This window comes from Motacilla alba, chromosome 1 (assembly GCF_015832195.1).
Source record: "Motacilla alba alba isolate MOTALB_02 chromosome 1, Motacilla_alba_V1.0_pri, whole genome shotgun sequence".
Classification (NCBI taxonomy): Eukaryota; Metazoa; Chordata; class Aves; order Passeriformes; family Motacillidae; genus Motacilla; species Motacilla alba.
In genome coordinates this window covers 109,359,490-109,378,109 of record NC_052016.1, presented here as the reverse complement: position 1 = coordinate 109,378,109, position 18,620 = coordinate 109,359,490, and the positions used below count along the sequence as shown (strand labels likewise).

General features: G+C 39.1%; 1 protein-coding gene across 7 annotated transcripts in view; it reads left to right on the top strand.

Annotated features, from left to right (window-relative positions):
- SH3KBP1 (SH3 domain containing kinase binding protein 1) overlaps positions 1-18,620 on the top strand; it is a 213,236-nt gene that overhangs the window by 58,729 nt on the left and 135,887 nt on the right. The gene's annotated exons all lie outside the window — the stretch shown is intronic.

Genomic DNA, 18,620 nt, shown 5'->3' with positions numbered 1-18,620 from the left:
CTTTCACTCAGGAAAAATCACTGTGAGTTTTTGAGAAAAGAAAGTCCAACCTCCTCTGCCTTATTCAAATTGCCTGTTTTCTTTCTTAAATTAACTAAGCTGTCACTTATAATTTAAATGTGACAGAGGAGGTGGCTAAGTTGCATTTAGTTTTTTACCTTGAAAAACTGTAGGACAAACCAAAACTATAGCAATGGTTACACTTCATAGAGTGCAGGAGAAGGACAGGGTAACATCATACCTTTTTCCAAGGCAGGTAACCAATTGTAACTAAATGTGCAATATATGCTGATAGACGAAATGTACACATAAAAGTAGAAAAAGGTAAAAGCTTACTGAATAGGTGACTTGGTACTTGGTCTGCGGGGAAGTTATCTAGGCAGCTCACTATGCTTCATAACTCCCTATACCTCTGTTTTCTCAAGTAATATCTTACAGAAATTTTCTGCACATCAGATTGAGACTATTCTGTGTGTAACCTGGCAGGGAAGTGCTGTGACTATGCCACTCCTCCTCATTGCAGTACTGTGCTATAATGGAGTTAAGCTTTCATGTATTTACCACTCCTAATCCATACGTACAAAGCTGCAGATGCTAACCATTTTTTACAAGAAAATATAGGTGCTAACTTTAACTTGCTGCTGTCATGCAGTGCTGTAAGTGCTGTCTTTGATGAGCAGGGATCTCAGGAAAGTGACTAGGCAGATGCAGATGTGGAACAGTTTATAGCTTGTCCTTACTAAGCAATTTGTTGCTTATGTAGGTTTGTTTGTTTGTTTAAATTTACCTATATATATTAGTGGAAAAAGTAATTTGCAAATCCCTCCCTTCCCCTTTGAGTTTTGTAAACAATGGACTGGGTTTTAGACTACCAGTGCCTGCTGATTTATGTGCTCCTGCTGTTCTAGACCCAGTGCCTGGTTTGCCAGACTTCTGCCTCTGTTAGGACATGTTTTGTATTTAGCAGCTTAATCCATGGACTGACTTGATTTTCAAGGGAGAGGCTTTTGCTTTCCACAGACAGATCTTTGACTGGAGCTGATGCCCTACCTGCTGGATTATTAATACCTGGTTCAAAGTGTCCAGTTCATTTTTCATTTCTTGAGTCCCCCATTTTCTCTCCTCTTTTAAATCTTGGTTGTTGTAGAAATACTGAGTTTTGGTGACAAATTCTATTTCTTCTCAAGTACCACATAAAATAAGGTGAAACTTGTTAGCAGGAACTGTTACTATATTATTGTAGACATCTGCAATAGTAGAATTTTTATTTTTTCCCCCTTTCAACAGCTTAGCCTCCTATTATTTTAATGCATACTTACAGGCTGTAAAGGAGCTGTTATAATGAAGGGTGTTTACAGTAATCTTAGGAAATTCAGAGACGCTGTTTTGCAGCCTGTCCCAATCCCCAGCCTCTCTGGAAGCTTTCTTGCATAGTTACTCTAGCTGTGAATTTACAACAGTACCTTAACACACCAAGGAAAAAACTGACTGGGCTTTGTTGGATAAAAGACGAATACTACTTTGTGCAAATGTTGTGGTGTTTAGAGTATTTCTTCCCAGTCTCAGACATTTCCAGTAGGTCTTGGTTCTAATTCAGCATATGTGCTTCCTTGTAAAAACAAACAGGATTGGTTTTATGTTCTTACTGAGAACCCTCTACAGTTTCTGAGGGTGGAAGGCGGAGTGCTGTGTGGGAAGGCAAGAATACATTGATGCTGAAGGGCTCTTTACCTGCACTACATGTTGCTAAGTTTCCATTTCCCCCTCATTTATCTTCATTCCTGTGTGCTATCCCACCCCCATTTTGAGGATTCCTCGGCTTTTTTTTTTGCATCTTAACTAAAACCTTGCAGGCTTTGATGGCTGCTCAGTTAGCAGAGCTGATTTCACTCCCTTTAGGGTATCTAGCACTAAGAGTTGCACAGTTGGCTTTTCCTCTGTCCCCAAGCAAATGGGGGACAAGAAAATAAAGTTTGATTATACAATCAAACAAGCTTTGGGGCTGGTTCTAATATCTTTCAGTTTTAATTTCCAGCTGTTTGTGATAAAAAAACCTGCTTTACAAATGATCACCAGTGTGATACAGTTATATGGTGAATAAAACCTGCATCTTCAAACCTGTATAGTAGTTTTTGAGGCTTATTGTTTTCTTGACAGTCTGTAGTGGTGCAGTATCTTATGGTGGTTTCTGTGCTTGCCCTCCTGAGATTCAGTGTTTAAGCAGGATACACATGCATCATAAAAGGTTATAAAGATAACAAGTTCAGATTATTATAGTGGTAATATCACTGCAACAGGCAGAGAGACATCTGGCTGTGGTCACATACAGGTGCTCTTGGGTTTTGTATTGTTGTTTTATCTGACATCTGGATAGTGCAATTCTGAGTTTTCTTCCTCTGAAGAACAAAAAGCCATGTCTAATACACATTTCTGCTATGAAAGTCCTTCCAAATATATAAGGCTGACTTACCATGTGTAAAGTGACAGGATGAGAGGCACCAAGCAGTTTTTCTTGTACTGTTAAACCCTGTTGTATCATTGCTCTACAAATCAAGGCTTCTCAACTCCTTCAGCCAGGTACTGAACTCAGCCAGTAGACTGTTGTCACTGCCTGGGCAGAGTTACAGGTGATGCTCATGATGTCAGTGTTGCTACTTCTGCTTCAGACTGGATCACACAAGCATGAAATTGAGTTAAACATGTTAAAATCGAAATTAACTCTTCCATATATAGTACCATTTAAATGAGACAGCTTTTTCAAGAAGATGTGAAAAAATCTGGACACCTTCCACAAGTGTCATGAGTCAGCTAGAATTGCAAGCTTTCTCTTACAATCCATTTGGGCAGAATTTCTACTGGTGATGATGATAATTTTCTGATGTATCCAGCAGACACTTATTCAAGCAGTGACTGGGGAATAGAATCAAAACAATCAGAGTGTTCTTTTTGAAATAATTGCATTAAGAGTCCACTTAACTCGATAATATTAGATTTATGAAATAAAGCTTACAAAATTAAACAGAGTATAAATGAGTGTCAATGGACTACACTCTTGCCTTATACATTATGAAAAGGATTTTATACATACTATGGCAATTTAGATTTTTGTTAATGTTAAATACACTGAACAATTTTGGTATTCATTTACACAAAATAATGTAAAACACTATTCACTGTAGAACAGCGGAGTGTGGAAAATATTTTGGTTCAAAACAGTCTTCAGGACATCTTTTCTTTTGGGCATCTCATATTGTTAAAATTAGGAAAGAAGTTCAAAGACATGATGTGAGAAGAGAGTGGAAGTAAAATTTAGCTATGTCCTCCAGAGGGTACTTTAAAAGTTAATGATTTTTAGAAATAAGCTGTAGAGATTGATTCTAATTTTCTCTGGTTTTTTTCTGTTAACATTATTGTGTATGTGTGTGTGTGTGCGAATTAAGAGTGCAAGTAGACATGATAATTCTTGTTATTTAATAGAATTTTTTTCCCTTGTTTTAAAAATACTATAAATTTTGAACAGCTGTTAAAAGCATTTGGCCAAAGATTCTTACTGAATTCAGGATTAGCAATGTTTTTACAATACTTAGTTGAAAAATGTAGTTTGTGGCTAACTGCCCCAGATTTTGAGTGAATGAAAATAAATATACAAAGACAAGGTCTGAGTTGTGACTTTGTGAAAAGGGAATAGTATGCTTTTCCAGTTTTCCTTGTGCACTTCAGAAATTTGGGTAAATATTTTGACGTGACCAGGAAACCTGAGCAACTAAATGAAAGAGTCTTATTTTCTGACCTTGGAAGCATCTTTGTATGGAAAATTACTCTTGAAAGTTAAACTCTGAGTAAGAAGAGCTTAAGAGATAAACTAAGACAAATAAGTAAATACCTAGGATTTCCCTGAGAACTGCATGTATGTGTCTTGTGAATAGATTTGAATTTAAAAAAAAAAAATTAGATGTATGAGAGGGAATTTCATGTTGTTGAAAACCAAACTGCTTTATTTTTCATCCCTGATTTGTGAAACTGTCGTACTGAAGGCAGTGTTATGAGGTAAAGGAGAACCTGGGAGAACAAAATATCGTGCTGTGGGATAAAGAGGGAGGAAAGGAAGCTGAAATACTTGTTTTGATTACCTGTGTCTCCAACCTTTGTTTTCTAAATGACAAATAAATTGCTTCCTATTAAACTGTCAATGGTGTTAATGTTAAGGTGTGGTTGGTTCTGTTTAAAGATTTGTGTAGCTGTGTAAATAAATTGAGGCCAGACCATTAATTTTGATCTATGTGTATATTTAATAACTATTTAAAAGACAGGAAATATGGAATTGACCGGTACTTGGCTAGCATGGTCCTTATTATACTCTAGCTTCCTTTTTGCCTTTATAAATGACTTCTCCCAGTTATTTAAAGTTTATTTGTGTGGGCTTGGCAACAGTGAATGTGAGATAAAGCCTATTTAGATGAGGAAGCAAGTGATTTTTTTAAAAAAGACTTATTAAGTAAGAAAAATAAACATGATTTTTTAGCATTCAGAGCATTGAAGTTGTTGGTTTAGGAGCTTCCTGTAGCTGCTAAAATACCTGGCCTTAGCAGATTAACTAGTAATTATCAAATACGTTTGACCAGACTAGTTACTTGCCTCCCTCCTTATAGATGAGGGTTCTTTCCCCAGCACTTCACCTGCTCAGTGGACTCGTGTGACTCTTGTCACATGAACAATGCTTCACACCCTGTACTGTACCTCAGAAAAAATTAAGTCCAAAGCAAACAAACTCTTTCCTAGTGCCTTGTAGTCTGTGCCAACTTGAATTTTGTGACAGTATTGATGGTAGATAATTAAATATGTGTTGAAAATACCTTGGTCTGAAAATACCTGTAAATACAAATTCAATGCAGTAGTCACTGTCTGCGGCACTTACATGACAGAGGGACAGAAGATGGATCAAAAGTGACCAAGTGTAGGATTGGCCCATGAGTCAAGGCTGAATGGAGATACTGTTATAGGAATGTATGAAATTAATTTCGCTAAATGGGTGCTTGCTACAGCTGCCTGCTCTCATCACTGGCAGGTGCACTGACACTGCTCACCTTTCACATGTCTGCATTTCCCCCTGCCTATAGCAGTGAGGACCACCTCTGCCCCTGCGCACTGTGTGTTTTGTGGAGCAGTGCAGACACATCCAAACCAGTTTACAGCTGTGCTGCACCTCCCCAGCCCTGTGTGGGGTTTCCTTTCAGTTGAGGATTTCAAGCTGCTTGCCAGATCCTTGGATCTAATGTTTGCTGCTTGCTTGCTTTGTACTTGTCTTCCTCTTCCACCAGCAGAACACCCTCAATGGGCCTTGTTTCTTCCCAGTTTTATATTGGGATTAAAAGTGATATCTTTGTCTTTTATACTTTCCAGTGTAGTATGATGTGTGGTCAGCTCTGCTTCCTTTTCAGAGGTATCTGTTCCCAGGCCACCACTCCCATGAATCCTGGGACGTGTCCACCACAGCCCTTGTCTAGAGTGGTTAATGACTTTCCTGAAGGAGTCTGTCAGTTGATTTGGGATTGAAATTATACTGTTTACAAAATAGAACACACCTATGCTTTGGGTGTTTCTTTAAACCACTGCTGTGTGGGTGTTCCTAGATAACTTTTGTTTCTTCAATATTCCCCATGTAGTGTCTCACAGAGGGGAGGAGCAGCCTATGCCCAGTGTAAGAGGTGCTGACGGGTATGGGGTCTTCTTTTTCCTGAGGAATGGGCCTAAAAACTTGGTTTCTTGATGAGACCTGTTAGAATCAATAGAACTACCTGAGTGTAAATGTACTCCTTGACCTGAAGTAAATGTGTCAAGGATGGCTCCCAATGAAAACAAAGTGAGCAGCTTATGCTCTGTGCTGTCAAAATCAGTATTGTAAAGGTAAAACACCTCTACATCTGAACTTAAAGCATTTTGCAGTAAAGGCACTTAAATCTAAATGCATCTAAATATCCTGTAATTTCTAGATGATATTGGAGTATCTAGAAGGAGTGCTGTTTTTTGCCTTCCCAGTAAAAAATACAGCTCAGGGCAGGGTGGATAGAGAGTACTCTCGTGAACTGCCTGGCAAATTACTCTGCTTTGCCTGCAACTTGTTAAGTCCAATATTTGCCAAAAATTGAAGGATACTCCCTTCTGCTGAGTGAGATTTCTCCCCATTCTTTTCAAGAGATATTTGTATTAATTATCCAATTATTGGCTTAATTTTCCACGATTTTTATTGTGCAAAATTTATCTTTTAGAGCAGGCAGCTATTTCATGGTAGGCTGCTCTTGGGGAACAAAAGCTAAGTCATATATTGCCATTTTTCCTGTCATCCTGAGAACTGTGTAAGTCACTATTTAGAATTTCAAGGCATAGATCTGGATATATATAATTGGAGCCATAGCAGTTTAATAATTAAAGTTGCAGTAAAGTCTACTTGAAATGTACGTGAGTCCTCTTCAACACAGAGGACTAACGCTCAGTGTCTTCCCTCAGCCTGCAACACTCAGACTGGGAGTGTTTCAAATGTTCAAAATGAATTTATCTTTTCTTGATAAATTGGTGAGTAAAAAGAATTTCTAATGCTTAGATCAAAAAATAGGTCTTTCTTCTATGTATCGCATATGCAACTTTTTCCCTCTTGATTCTTATTTAAAGGTAAAAATGAAAAGTAAATATTAAGTTTTTTAATTGAAAAGGATTTAAAGGCAATTTCCCTGGGTGTTTGTAGCTGCTGAAATCTTGTTCCTGCTTGCTGAATCAATCTGCATCATCTGCATCATCATTCAGTGATGCTCAGCAAGGCAAACAAGTTCAGAGGACTCAGTCCTGAAGTTCCAATATACCTTTATATATGGTCAGACCACCATTTCATCATCCTTGGTGACTCCTATGCACCTGCTGTCTGCTTGCTTTCTTTAACTGTCATCTTTAAACTCTCATTTCCCCTCAGCAGAACTGCATAATCAGAACTTTTCATTTACCTCGATCTTATTTACAATAGCAGCGAGCCTCAAGCATTCTGGTACCACGTGGTGCATTGGGAGAACCCATAAAATAGCTGTCTCTGCTTGGAAAGAGACTTACCCAAACAGAGATTATACTTTCTCATGCAACTCATCTGTGAACAGGAAACCTGCTGAGCGTGCTAAGCAGATATACATCATTTTTTCTCATGTGGACTTGACCATAATATGTCCTATACTGTTTTGGGGTTTTTTGTAATATAAGCCAATGAGTCTGTGTGGCTCTGATAGCCATGAAGGTTTGTTTAAAGTTTCATGCTGGCTGAATAAACACTAGGTTGAGAAACTCCAAAGGTAGTTTCAGTATGATGCATTACTTCAAAGGTAGCATGCCAATCTCTTTTGCAAACATTGAGTAATTACGGGATTGAGTAATTTGAGGTGAGGATTGTGGTCACCAAATCTTCTCCCATCTGTGATGCCAGGCTGCACCTCTCCTACAAATACCAATGGTATATCAAACTCTCTCAGGCAGTTTTAGCACCTATCACACATTTTTTAGTCTTGAGCAACACTATTTGCTGTTCTGGATCAGTGTTGAGCATAGTTATTTCTTCTATTTGCATTCTTTATACCTCTTTTCCCTTGGATAAGACCAAGATATAGAAGGTTGTTTTGCTAGAATAGATTGACCAATACATCCCCTTTTCCCTGCTTGTTCATGTTTCACAGCTGTAAAAGAGCAGACAGAACATATGAAGAGCCTAGAAAATTCTACCATGAAAATCTTTGTCCAGAGACTTTCATTCTACCAAGAGAAAGCAGTCTCAAGTGTAGAGGACAGCTGCTGCATTTCTAGGGACTTTTTGAGACCCGTTGTTTAAGGTTTGGGTCAATTTTCCCAGCTATTAAGAATTTATGAACAGGGTTATCCTTTCTAAATATCAAATCTCTAGAATTAAGTCTAATACCTCCAAAGAAACATGTGACCTACATTTTATAAAGGTATTTCCATGGTTCCAGGACATCTTTTAATAGGGATTATTAAAATTGTTGTTCTCAATCTTTTTGGTTTCATACCATTTTCCCCCCTGCTAAGAAATAACCTCTGGGTTTGAGCATATCAGCAACATGCTGGAACTCAGGAGGCTACACCAGACAAAAAGGAAACCATAAGACATATGACCCCATTCCAAACTCACATGAATTAACCTGTACCTGCTATAATGTTTGCAGGAAGAAAGGTCAGATTTAGATGAAAAATAATCAAATAACACATTTTGTTTAACAGCTGCAAGGGTTGTAAGACTTGAGGAACATGACTGTCAGAAGTGCTGAGGAACTGCTTCTGCCATTGGCCACCTCTTGAATTTGTTGGTGCTTAGCATCAGGAAAAACTGGAATCATGATACATTGTCCTGTGAACAGTGGCAGGTGGATGCCAGCAATATTTACAAAGAGACCTCTAGCCCTAAACTGTCAGACTGCAGAAGGAAGAGTGTTAAATTCTAATCTCTGATTTACAAGTCTCTCAGCACACACTATTCACATGGTGTGTGATTTGAATAATGATGCATCTACTCCTGATCTCATTAACCCTGATTTAATCCAGGATCTTATTTCATTAATTCCTGCAAGCTTTCATACAACTGGTTACACAAACAAACAAAGCCCTAAAAATCCTGTAACACTGTAATTATCTTTCCCTCTAAATATTTTCATGATCCTTTATTTTTGTCATGAAAAAAGTCTCAGCTTGTCTTTTAAATCGGCGATGCATCTTCAAGAATCTCAGTTTTAATTTTACATGCAGTGGAACTCCCTGACACTTGCCCTCCCCAGGGTTCAGTGGACTTCTCTGCATAACCTTAATAACTGTGTGCTGCAGAGGGTTGAGCAATTGTGTTAGTTCACTAGAGTATTTGGTGAGAGTGCTATCAAAAACAATAGGAGTGTCTGTAATTTGCCCTTACCTTTTTATGGCACATTTCTTCATTCTATAATGCAGAATTATGTGTTTGAAGACATCTGGAGAAATTTGTACAATATTTCATTACTTGCCAGTTGGATAGAAAAATGGCTGTTTGGACCATCACCAAGGGTTTTTAAAGTGTGGTTGAAATGAAAATTTTGAAGTTGTGTGCAGCTGTATTTTATGTATTTTGCATGCTTTTGTGGAGCACAAGGACTTCCTTTCAGTTTGTGTGGTTTGTTTTTAGTTGTTGCTTCTTTTTCACTGTACAACACAATTTAGAAAAGATAAATTCTTTCTTAAAAAAACCTTCCATATGATTTTAAACAGAGAATGCAAGATACTGGGTGAGACAGTTAATGTTCTCATTAGAAAATCCTGCTGTTAAGGATCATCTGGTTTGTGATAGGATTTTGCATAAAGGATTTATGTTACTTTTTCTCTCTCTAAACCAGTCTGTGTCACAGAGATAGCTTATCTGCTTATCTAGCATGTTACAATTTGTGATAATGTCTCCCAGCACTTTTTTTCCTAAAACTGTATGTTGTTGCTTTTTTCTGTATTGTTCATCTCTTCAGATTGGTATGGCTGTGAGAAGGAACATAAATACAACAGAAGTTTCATATATATATATATATATATATATATATATATGCTAATATGCGCAGGTTTTTTTTTATACTGACAGCAAAAATACTTTTACTACATGAAATATCCATTTTTGAATGTCTAAAACTGTAGTCTGTTACATTTTTTAATAAGGCCAGGGGTCTATGGGGAGGAACTCTTAGCATGCTAAATTCTGGCATATCCCACTCTCTACTCAAAGAAATGAGGAATGACATTGCACTTTCAAGCAAAGTTAACAATGCTTCTAATAGTCAGGTGAAAAAGGAACCTTCGTAAGAAGAAATTTATTTTTATTTGAAACTGCTTGAGTAATTTAATTCTGCTGGAGCTGCACAGGGGGAAGGATGGCTGAGAAGCACCTTTTGTGCCTCCCCACAGTACCTCCCTGCAGTATCCGAGGATGCAGGGAGGAGCACACGTGTGTTTCTGAGCACCTGCACAGATGTGTGTGTGTGTGTGTGCTGAGAACACTGGGCAGCTGAAACGCTCACAGATGTACTGTGCTATTGGCAGACACAGGTTAAAGGCAGGAGTTCCAGCTGATAAAACCCTGGTTGGCTGTCGGAACCCAGAATGTCCCGCAGACATTCTCGGATGTTCCAGACCCAGGTCAAAAGCATCTGAGACCCTGGCATGCAGCCAGAAACCCCTGTGGCTTTGAATCTGACCCATGGAACAGTTTACCAACTTTGCAGGAAGAACAAGAAGTCACAAAAGTTTAGGTATTGTAGTAGAAGTAGTCACAAAGTGAAAGGAAGGATTTTTGAGTGCTGTACAGGGGGGTTTGAAGCCTTGTACGCAGGGGTCCAAGTTTTGTACATGGGGGTCAGGGGTTCTAAGATGGAGGGATTTGGGTGTGCCCTGTCTTCTTTCTTTCTCCTTCCTAGCCTCCATGTCTTTGGTGATGTTGGCACTCACAGATTGGTTTAGAGTAGAAAGTCACCATTCAATATAGATAGTAGGCATTGGGGAAAAGGTATAAACATGTAACACGTAATGTGTGATATAAAAGATGGCAGCAGCCCCCTGGGAGGGCAGTGTGCCTTTGTCTGAGCTGCTGAACGGGCCACAGCAGTTGAGGAGAAGAATCTTTTAGATAACCAACAATAAACAACCTTGAGACCGGACAACAGAAGACTACTGAGTCTTTCTTTGAAGGCACGGGTTGGAAGAGGGACTTTTCCATCTTTTGGGGTCACCCCAATCCGGGGGTGAGACCCGACAGTTGGCCATCCATTGTCATGAAGGTTATAGAGGTGGGGGAAGAAAATGCCAGTTAGAGAGTCTGGTTGGGGAGCATCTTCCGCATGGCAATCGCTGCTGCAGCAGTGTCTTTTGCCCTTAATCCCACTGCTCACATATGTTGCTAAATATGTAAAGCAAACCAAATTCCCAGCCCCAGATGAAAGCTGGGAAGGAGTGTGTGCTGCAGGGGTTCATGGGCAGACAACTCCACAGCAGTATGAAATGAGGAAGTTGCTTCCAGTTCATCTGCAGGTTGAGAGACCTGCTGCAGTTATACAATGTGATTCTCTGGGAGGTTTCTGAAATGCAAAGTCTGTGTCAACTCTGCAACTTGCCCACTCTAAATCTTAGAGTCTTTGGGTCATAATCTCTCAAGTGTCAGGTTTGGTTTTCCTCACCTTTTAAATAATTTTTTAACAAACTTCTGCTTTTGTATTTCTCACCTACTTTGGGTAACCTGCACATAAAGATCAACAAATGTACTTGCTGTTTTTTCAAAATCTTCCTTCGAGGTGTCTTGTCACAGTGTGTACAAAATGCTAAGTGCTTATGTACCCGGCCTGTGTCAATCACTTCTGCTTCTTCGTGCTTCCTGCCATCTGCTGTGTCTGTTCATCAGTTATGCTTTGCTTACACCTACGTTGGGAGGCCTCAGAGAGAGGTACTGTCGTTTGAAAAAAGTGGGTCAGGATGAATCGGGTGGCTTGGAGTGGCATCCAGCACCCAGCACACCACGGTTTTCCTATTTCCCTTTTTTTTATAGCTCTAATTATAATTTTCAGTCTTGGTCTGTTAAGTGCATTAAGATGTAATGAATTGCTTCTTCTGGTGGTAGTGAAGCTGATCACTGATGTAGCCAAGCATGTCTCCAAAACCCAAACCACAATGTGCAGAGGGTGTATTCTTTTTTTCTTCCTGGCTTTCTCTGAGACAGGTGGTGTTTTGTGTTTCTTTGTTTTAAAATGTGCTCTCTACTTTTCTTACTGTCGTATTCCTTGCTGCTTCTCATAGTCTTCATCTCCCTTCCCCCTCCACCCCCTCCATGTTTCTTTAATCTTTTCTCTTCTAGTAATTAAAAAAAACCCACAGCAAACTAATTGGTATAGGTGCATATGAGCTGTCTCCTTTTGAACTGAAGTACAAAGTGTGAGGCTAAGGGATTTAACAAGATTTTATGGAGCTAAGTGAATGCAGAAACACACACTTATGTTTACAGACAAGCAGAGCTGAAAGATTGCACAGGACTCAACAAACTGAGAGTTTTCTTAATTTTATTATAAAGCAGGCAGTCATCTCTCTAGAAGTACAAGGCTTTCTACATGTGTAAAAATGTAAATGCTATCCAGAAGATCTTTACTTATCAGAAGGATGTACAAAAGATGTAACAAACAGCATAACAAATCTGTATCAAAAAAGGAAGAATGTGGAGATTCTTTCAAAGAGGAGTTTGAGTTTGCTGTAGAGTACTGGTCACTGATGTGTAGAAGGAGAACAGAGAATTTGTGTGTGGCACAGTGTGGCCTCCTGTGTTATGGAGGGCATTGTAGCTTGGGCATCCCTAGCTGGGATAAACAGGAGAGTTCAGACACAGATATCACAGGGAAGTACCAGCAGTTTAGGCAGGAGCAGGATGCACTGTGCCTTCAGTGCGCAGGGCTTTCCTGCTTAATGTAGAATACTCTGGATGTAGGAGTTAATTTTTTTCATAACAACTGCTGGTTTGCCACTTCATAGTAAATTTGTTTGTTGCTAGTTATTTGCATTAAATCTGACTTATTAATTTTTTTTACATTGGTGTTTTCAATTTTCCCACTATTGTCTCAAATGTCTGAGGGATGACCTTTGTTATAAGGTCATCCTTATATAAGCATAAGGATATCCATATATAAGTTTGTAAAGTTTATTAATAAAATTAATACCGAAATGAGTATTTAAATGTTCAAAGAACAATGTGCATGACAGATGGGCTGTAGAAGCCTTTACCTACGGCAGTGTAATGAATTTATGATTGTGCAGGCTGGTTCTAGGAGTACAGCAGGCAGGGGAGCAGAGTCCTGACAGGAAGGTTTGCAGTCCTCATAAGGCCTTTCCATCTGAGAAGCAAGGGTGGCACTATGGGCTTACCTGAGCAGCCATGAAAGCAGCACTTCTGGCTGTGTTCAAGGCTTTATCTGTGCTGGGAGGGAGCAAATCAGTGCATCTGTTTTATGTAACACAAAAAGAAAAACAAGGAGGGTAAAGCAGGTCAGAGTCCTCATCCTTAAGGTACCTGTTCTGCTGGAGTATGCTGTTCAGTATGTAAAACTTGGTGAACAAATAACACTTTTCTCTGTCAAGCTGTAAATCAGATAGCAGTCATGTGAGCCACAGAAACAGACTTGATTTTAAAGGCCAGATACAGAAACTAAAGAGAGGCTTCGGAGGCTGTGGTTAGAGAACCAGGCAGTACTGGCACAAACCAGGAGGCTCATGAGCTGTAACTCTTTTTTTTTTTCCTCTGTCACATGCCTGACAGCTGGGAACATGTTTCCTATAAACTTGGGATAAGCTGATAGTGAAAAGAGGAGAGAGGATGTGGAACCCTGCAGCAGTGAAACAAGAGCACAGCTTTTGTTATGAGCTCAGAAAATGTGCACAGTAGCAGTTTGGGATCTGTGCCTCTGTTAGAAGCTGGGGGTCACTGCTACAAAGCACAGAGCACAGTCTCCAAACCATCATTCCCTCTCTGCTTGGTGACAGAGCCATTGGTGAATGTCTCCTGTCACAACCAGCTGATGGGGGGGGGGGGGGGGTCTCAGTCTTGATCACGGTGCTTGAAGGTCCCATGTCCTCCCTCTGTGTCTTGGACCTGGTATTGCCCTAGAATGAAGAAACTAAAAGCCAGTGATGCAGAAGCCTGGAAAATAAAAGCTAGATGGTTTCTAATTTCTCCCTGAAATGTTGTCATTTTGTTTTTTACAAAATGTAAAGCTCATACTGTGAAAGTATACTGGATTTTAGTGCAGGCAACATCTTTCTGGTTGAAAAATAATTTTTGTTTTGATTCTAGTTCAATTGCTGGGAAAGTTTGTTCCAACCTTGCTTTAGGATACATTGTTTATTTATATTAGAACTACAAGATTCTTGAAAATCAGAGTCACATTTCTAACTAAGCACATTTATAATTATTCAATAACTCTTAACTAGTTTTAGTGAAAATGTCGCAGGAAATTACTTAGGAGGACTAAATATTAAATTGCTGTACTGTGCAGCAGAGTTTTATTTTGAGGCATTTAATAACTGAATGATTGAATTCATATATTGTTTGAAGTTACAGACACTGTCTGCAGGAAATCAAGGTGGCAGTTTTCTCTTGAAATGTTAAGTATGGTTTTTGAGAAAAGGGATTGAAGGAAAAGCATTCTGTATCTCAGAGGGGTCAAAGTGCTCCTGACATTTCCATCGTCATCTTTTGATAATTCAGATGTGTTGCATTGTTTCCTCTTTGCTGTGTATGATTCCAGGCTCTTATTTCTGCTCCCACATTTGGCTTCAAGCAGGGCACATGCTACAGATTTTAGAATTGTGAAAGACTCATTCTTTCTCAGCTTTCAATTCTTTCATTATGCATGTGTCTTGTTTCCAAAAGCTTTGATTTTGATTAAACCTCTTGCTCCCAGGATGCAAGAACTGTTGCTCCCTTCGTATGGAAGACACAGATAAATCACCTTATAGTCCGATAGAGATTGTTCTCATAATTTTTCATGGCTCCCAACAGTTTTGAGGAACGAACTGTTGGCTTTAGGATTTTGTACCAGCAGTAGTACAAAAAAGCATTTTGTTGCATTTAGAGTCATGGAAAAGGTTGCAGGAATTTCCTCATATGTTTTCAGCTGAGTTTCCTGTAAAGGTCAGAACTGTTATAGTAAAAAAACTTGAAGCTTTGGTGTAGTGAAAATGGCAGAAGTTCTTGTACTTTCCTAACTGTAACTTTTATGGCTGACCTAATTCAAGCATTTGCTCTAACTTCAAGGAAGCTTTTTGATAGAGGGGCGGAAACTTCATCATGTAAAGGCACATAAATAGAGGAAACTTGTTCCTTGAAATGTAATAAATGATTCAATTCTGAGAAAAAAAGCTAGGTCTTGCAAACAGCAGTAGCAAAACTATGTTTTCACTTTGAAAGCTGTTAACTGTTCTTTTTGCCTCTCTTCAGAATGACAAAGTGTGTGTCATTTCAATGAGTAACAGGTTTTTACTCACAAAAGATAAGGTGCTTAATTTATAAATTTAAATTGTGTTTAATTTATAAATTTTACATGTTGAAATAGCCATTTCATGGGGTACAGGTATACTTGAATATATTGTATTTTCCTATGTGGTGGACTTTCATCACGCTGTGTAATTTGTTGTTGTTTGAAGTTTTGTCATGTTGTAAAGCTGATGAGCTTAGGGATAACATCTTTCAAATTTCCTGTGGCTTATACTGATGTAGGATAGGATTAAAGAAGATCCAAATAAAAAGCTCAGGTATTGTTCAGGATTTTGTGTTTCTTTGGAGAAAATATATTTCAAAGCTTGCTAGAAGAAAAGAATCTTTTCACAGTGATTTGCTGTTGGTGTCTGTGCAGTAAAGTTGAATCCTAGTTACAAAAAAGTAGTATTTTTATGTATTAAAAGGGTGCACAAATTTTAAGGGCCTTTATGCCCTCATAACATCTTTGAAATCAAAATATTTCATGGATTAAAGCCTAGTGTATTTTTAAAGTTAACAATTACCTTTTTTCAGTATTTCTCAGATTGAGAAATACTTCTTCCGAGCTTCTTCCGAGTAAGAGCTGCTTATCATGCTGGAATCACACTGAAACCCACGTAAACAGGAGGTGGGAGCTGTCTTAAAATTTCTGACATCAAGAGAGCATCTTTTAGGTTTAGTGATTGAAATGCAAGGTTACTTACTCAAGGGTTGGGTTCCTGGGGCATAGCCTGTTGGAAATGATCTGCTATGAACCTGAACCTGCAGTTATCTCTGTTTGGGCTAGGAAAGAAGTGCATCATTTAGGTCCATGAAATCTATACCGGGCAATGCTCCAAAACCAAGAACCAAATAGTCCCAAAGATTAGATTTAGAGATATTTTTGAAGCTGTTGGCGCTGTGAAAGCCCACCTCTTTGCAAATGGGTTGTGTGAGTGAGACAGCTGCTCATTCTTCAGAAATGTCTCACAGGAACTGAGAGGTGAAGAGCCAAGCGCTGCACTCAGGATCCCTCAGAGGTCCCTCTCCTGAGGCTCTTTGTGGGGTTTCCATTGACATCTGTCTTGTGACCTTTATTCTGGGAGGGGCTCTCAAGGTCAGGCCTATTCCAGATATTGTCACCACAGGGATTGCTGGTGAAGGTTCTCACGCTGTGTCCCTTGGAGGCGACTCAGCGTGGCGCAGATGTCCGGCCGTACCAGTCCACCCACCCCGTTCCACTCAAGGGCAGATTGGCCCACAGTGGAGGGTGGTTCTATCTGATTAGGGTATGAATATATCTGCTGTAGTCAACATAAAAACCAGAAACCAGTGCAAAAGTCTTGGTCAGGAGATGCACTGAAGTCCTTGCTGGGCAGGCAGGAGGTTGATCTTTTCCCGGTATTTTTGGGCAGTATAATGTAGTCCAATATCTTACCTGTCTAATTTCTCCTCTCATTTATTACACAAGCTTCTTTTTCAAGACACAGCAGTTCCTGAACTTGAAACTGGACTATTAATTTCTGTTCATCCTCCTTTAGCAGTTAAATTCAGCTGTTCTTGAACTACTTATGGCAGATTGAGGACTTCTATCCTAACTGGAAGTTTGCTTTCTACTTATTTGTGTACATGGAATTTATTATTTTAAAAAATAATATCTGCAAACTTCAACTTGAAATCAGAACTGGAAATAGATTTTGTCATACACTGGGGAAAGTTCCCACAAGCCACCTTTGATATGCATGGGTTTGCAAGCTCATTTGCCTACTCTTTCCTCATGTGGTAGCCTTCAGCTCCTTGCAGATCTGGAAGGGCTGGGTTACATAGAGAGATTTCTATAACTATTACTGATAAAGCACCAAGCTTTTAGGACCATTGTAGTTCATTTACCAAATATGCCAGGTAGTCATAGTCAGTATACTTTTTGCAGGAAAATAAAGTGAGCTTTAAAATAAAAATTAAGTGACTTGGTATATTTCTTCTATCACACCAGAGAAGTTTGTGTTTGTTTTCACTTCATTTTTCAAGAATAAATGCAATTTTGAGTAAGACATTATGGTATTTTAGAGTAATAATCTATTTTTCACAGCAGATTAGAGTGGGGATAGATGTAAAGGGCTATGTCAATATTTCTGAATTTAATAGCACCAAGGGTCCCTATGGCCTGAGGTTAAGGTGCCTGGCTGTGTCTGAGCCACAGTTGAAGAAAAGTTCTAAAATCCTGAATTCCCCAAGGGTGAGCATTACAGAAGAGAAGACAGCAAGGAGGCAGGAGCAACATACCAGAGAGAGGAGAGGGGCTGTAATTTGGCACAAGTGTTTGCTGCAGGCTGCAGTGGTGAGGCTGCTGGAGGCTGGGGCATTTGTTAGGTTTTGTTTATAAGTTTTTAGTCTTATGCTGTAGACTAAGACCAGCAATTCAAAAGATGTGCAAAGGTCTTAAAGCTGGCGTTGCTGCAGAATGCGTCCTAAGCCACTTAAATATGGGCTTCCCATAGGGTATTGCTAAGTATGAATATGTTTCTGATAAGATTTTAGCTTAGTAGGGCTGGATTAATCTTTACTTGATTTCTGTTTTATTATTTAGACAATTCTCCACTTTTCCTTTCAATTCCCTCCAGGGTCTGTAATTTCAGGTTGCTGGGGTTGATCGTGTCATGTTATCCTGGGCAGTGGCTATGAAAGATTATGGCCCTTCTCATGAGCATCAAAGGCAACAGTAATGAAAACTAGGTCAAACAAGTGTTAGAAAAGCACACAAAAAAAGAAGTCCTTGGACAATTTTGGTGACTGCAAGGTGCCAAACCTTCTGTGTGAATTTCCGCTGAGTGGACACTCAGCTCGTGTGTCTTTCTTCTTTCCACAAATAGGGGATGTGAAGGAAGTGCAAGACTCTCCACCCTACAAACAAATGCCAGTGGTTGGGAGTTGTCTTGTATTCCTTTGCTTTTTTCAAGACCCAAACAAGGCTTTTTCAAAAAGCTGTCAGCAGCAGCAAAGGCACCAGTGTCATTCAACTGGAGATTAAAGGGTACAGCATTGTTTTCTGTTATAGCAGACAATTTTCTCTGTCAGTTTTGAAGTTGCAAAAGGATTTTTACAGTTAAAAAATATTGTACTGCTGTTTCAGAATTTGTGAGTTGAGGATTTAATTACATTCTGACATAAAAAATGAAAAATAACACAGTAATGACACACAGGAAGTAAGTTCTGGCAAGAAGGGGTCTTCCGTAGGATGTTGTCTTGTGGTCTTGTTCACATGAGAATGCTGTTTGACTCACAAGTTCTGTTTAAATGGCAGATAACTTTTTAATAGAGTTTGTCACCTAGCTGCAAAACAGGTGTAAAGCTCTGGGTGAAGTAATTTCTTATACATTTTAATTTTTAAGGCTGTGAAAAAGAAATTTGTGGAATAATGTACGTGTTAAGTCTAGTCCACTTCTTTTAGAAAGTGATATATTCTTCTAAATGCATACAGTGTTCTTAAATTCTCACATGGTTCATTTTTTACCAAAACTATGCACTGTATTTCTTCTAACAGCAGCAGCATCCATCACACAGATATCACACACCTTTCATACACATA